Below are 4,425 nucleotides of genomic sequence, written 5' to 3' on the forward strand. Positions count from 1 at the left end.
TATGCCCGAGAAGTGAGTGTCGTGAAGGGAAACCAAGGCTACCAAGATTCTATATATCCAATTGAATGTGGTATTCCATTGCAAAGGGATTCAACAAGTATTATCCTGGCCAAACCTTAGGATTGTGCTTGAATGTACGTTTATTTCATCAATAAAACAAAAGATTATGTCTGTTGTGTTTTCTGAGTGTGTTCAAACCAAGCAAAATATTTTACAATCAACACCACACTTGAAACTGAAACATTTAACCTATGCTCTTATTTTGATCCATCTAACAGCACACCTATGCCCCACATCTAGAAATCCCACAAGTTCATGAAGAAGTCCATATACCGTCATCCTAGGAAAAAGCAGTGCAACCCAAAGGTTATTCAAAAAAGGAGACACTTCTTATACAAAAATCATAAATTTTTGTTCAAACATCGCACATTTCTACATCGTAATCGAGACTTCCAAAATGGTCTTACTACAAAATTTGAACCTGAACCCTTGAGATCACAAGCTTTCTATTTTAGAAGAACCTTATCACAAGCACATAACAGAAAACAATACATTCAACCATCTTATCTCCCAACACCAGTAATCTTATAGAGACATCTCTTCCACGTGTTTTGGGATATCATTTTCCAATTTTGTTCTTTTTAGGTCCTTGCATAGTCTCAACCTAGTCGCACCTTTAATCCTTGCATAGTTTTTGTCATCTCCCTTAGTCATACCTAGCCCTTGCATATTTAGATCATCTCATTCAATCATGCATTTAGGTCACTCTTAAAAGGTCTTGAAACAAACATTGGTTATAAATCCTCCTGTATCACTTGAGGCACATCATCCTTAAGTTAGGGAATGCTTTAGCATCTTTGAGTTGGGTGGTCCACTTGGAGTTCATCATCTCATACTTAGCACACCCTCTCTTGATCACTTGTCCTTGTGTCTATCCATCATAGAACAAGTAACACCTTGCATTATAATTTCCTTGAGACCTAGAGTTGCCTTGAATCCTTGCTTTTTATCATACTAGGTTCATCGTTGGTCATCAGTACCTCATTCGAAGCATCATATCATAAGTATCCTATCATATAGTTGAGTTTGAATTTTTAGGGTTTGCATTCCATCCTAAGTCTCATACATTGGCATAGCTCTAGTCCTAGGTCAAACATCAGAACAATCTCTTATGTCTCCTAACACGAGAATCAAAATGTTTCAAAATTGTCTATTTCAAGATGGAGACAACCCTATTAATTTTGAGGAAGAAGAAGACATTAGTGTTGCGACTAATGAAACAAGAGAAATGAGTGATGAATAAATAACTCAATCCACCATTGACAAAGTGTATCATGATCATAGATTTACTAAACTTCTTAAAGAGGTGGTTAATCATTATCCACGAGCGTATTTCAAACACAAGGGCTTCACTTAGTGAACCCGGGTTATAGCATGTGTGTTCATGGAATACTATAGAATCCCCCTATTTTCAAAAAATATTGCCCTAAACTCTTTTTTTGTAACCCCCTCCCAATACATAGTCCGAATTAAAACCCCCCTATTTTCATCAAATATTGTATTATTTCATAGCCCAAATGAAAAATCCCCCTATTTTCATTGATAGGCAATATATTGTACCCTCATTTTTGGGATATTAAACCCCCCAATATGAGTGCATGTGATATAATATTGTCTAGCCAGTGAAGCCCCCATGATTTAAAAAGCCCTTGCTAATGAGAGAATTCAACTACCACCCGATTTTGACATATCATTGCTCATAGTTAAGGACAAACCAAGAGCTAGTGAATCTAAACTTACAAGGAAAAAAATGAGAGGATAAAATATCACAACCTTTCTACTTGCAACTGGGATATAAGAGATCTATGAAAACATTGAAACCTATGCCTACCAATGATCCCATTTTTAGCGAATTGAGAGCATTGAGATAGGAATTAGACACTCAAGAATAAGGCATCATCACACAATTTGTCTATTGAGGACATATGTCCCTATCCTTTTGATCTGAGCATTCTGATGCCACCTTTTCCTAGTCATTGGGAGATACTGAAACTAAATAAGTATAGAGGAAAAGGGGACCCTAAAGATCACTTGAGAGAATTTTACACTACTGCCTTAGAATTTGCAGTGGAGGAAACATACCTTAAGAGACTATTTTCTCGCAGTCTCGGAGGAAGTGCTATGGAATAGTTCTCTCGATTACCTTTGACTATCAAATCTTTCCAAGAATTGGTTGATGATTTTATCTCACACTATGCTTATTGTTTATGGTGAAAATGGATAACAATAATAACAATATTGAAAGGCTAAATGAATCCAACCACTAAACCCTAGCCTAACAATCAACAAAGATCCACCATAACATATGAAGATTACCTAAGACAATGCAAATCAAATGAAATCACAAAGATTATACCATCACATGTCCAATAGGGTTTGGATCTCCATTCTTCCTATCTCCATTGATCTTGCTTGATATATATTTGCTCTCAGATTTTTATATGCACAAGAGCTCAACAAAGAACAGAATGTGGTTGCAAGTAGGATCGTAGTGTAGTCGAGTCCTCCAAATTGTCGATTAGGCTGAGTGATTCGAATGCATAGAACGATTAGGATCATTAGGGTTTGATAATGAAGAAAGCATCTTCTTAAATAGAAGACACAATATGAAATGGAGGGTTAAGATTGAGAGGTGTAAAAAGAGAGGTCGGCTAGGATTAGAGGGTAAGTAAAAGAAATACCAAAATAATGAAAGAGGTAGGTAGTGTATGAATTAAGAGATGAATGACATGTGTCATGGGTAGAAAAGGTTAATGAATTAATTAAATAAATAAAGATTTATTTAATTAATAGAAGAAGTAGGATAATTAAATAAATAAATATTTATTTAATTTAGGAAAAGGATAATTTAAATAAATAAATGTATTTATTTAAATGAGAAATAAGGCTAGAAGAGGATAAATGAATTAATTAAATAAATAAAGATTTATTTAATTAATAGAAGAATTAGGCTTAGATAATTAAATAAATAAAATATTTATTTAACTAAACATGACAATTTTAGGTGTCTACATTTTGCCCCTCTTTGAGACAATGCGGCTTGTCGCGTTGTTTCAAAGAAGATAAGATGAACTGATACAGAGTTACCCCAGAATGGGAATGATATGCCCCCTCGAGAGATTAGATGAAAATGTCTGAAAATATTGCAGACAATCTCTCGATAAGAAAGGGAGGCTAGAATGGACTGACCGGATAAAGTGACAAAGTCACGGGATAAAGAAGACTGACTCTAGAAACGAAGGCTAGGGGTAGTCTATAAGATAGACCACGGGGGAAAATACATCCTCATTGTCATCTACACATCCATGAGAGCAGAGTGCAGAGCGAAAATAGAGTAGCAGCAATCAGCAGCGATGGCTTTGGTTCATAGATTTGACCGCGTTCGCCGATTCCAGAGGCCAATAGAGGTAGGAGAGCCAGTGAGTACCACAAAACCTCCTCGTACTTTGATGCATTTATTGTTGTCATTAATGCATACTAGGTAATGTAATAAATGCACGTTTATGTCAGGAAAGCGCGTTTGCATTTGAAAAGTATGAATTTGCATCTTCTAGGTCAAATCGGCAGTTCTGTGATGAACATACGTTGTCGATTGGATAAGCTGCTGAGAGGATACACTCAAGCAGGTCCTCTAGGAAGACTAGGATAGATCAAGGCACTTTGTGATGAACAGTGAGTACCAAGATAAAGTACTTTGTGATGAACAGGGAGTACTAAAATATGAGCAGCACTTTGTGATGAACAGGGAGTGCAAATGTGAGTAACACTTTGTGATGAACAGGGAGTGTCACACACGTAGTACTTTGTGATGAACAAGGAGTACCATTAGGATAATCAGCAACACTTTGTGATGAACAGTGAGTGTCACTAGGGTAGATAGCCATATGCATTTAGATAGCGAGTAGCATTTTGTGATAAACAGTGAATGCCACTATAACTGACATGATTGAGTTGCTTGACTGCAGGAGTATTTGTCGATGCTAGAGTCAGGGGAGAGATTATCGTCGACACAGAGATTGCGACCTGAGTTGACACTTGAGGACCGAGCCACGATTGAGGCTATGGGATTGAGATACATTCTGTATGTGCCTGAGTTTTGGGCGAACATGGGATTGCTGACTGCGCTGGCTGAGACATGGCACTCTGAGACGTGCACGTTTCATCTGCCGATGGGTGAGATGACAGTCACCCTGGAGGATGTATATAGGATTATGCGGATACTGATTGATGGGGAGTTTATTTCGTACGATCGAGATGGCGACAAAGAGGCCCTGAGATGAGTGTTCTAGGATCCAAGATTGGAGATGAGGGCAGGACACATGGCATGGGATACCATGACATGGATAGGATTAGCACTACCAATAG

Source organism: Cryptomeria japonica, chromosome 7 (assembly GCF_030272615.1).
Source record: "Cryptomeria japonica chromosome 7, Sugi_1.0, whole genome shotgun sequence".
In the NCBI taxonomy this organism is placed as follows: domain Eukaryota; kingdom Viridiplantae; phylum Streptophyta; class Pinopsida; order Cupressales; family Cupressaceae; genus Cryptomeria; species Cryptomeria japonica.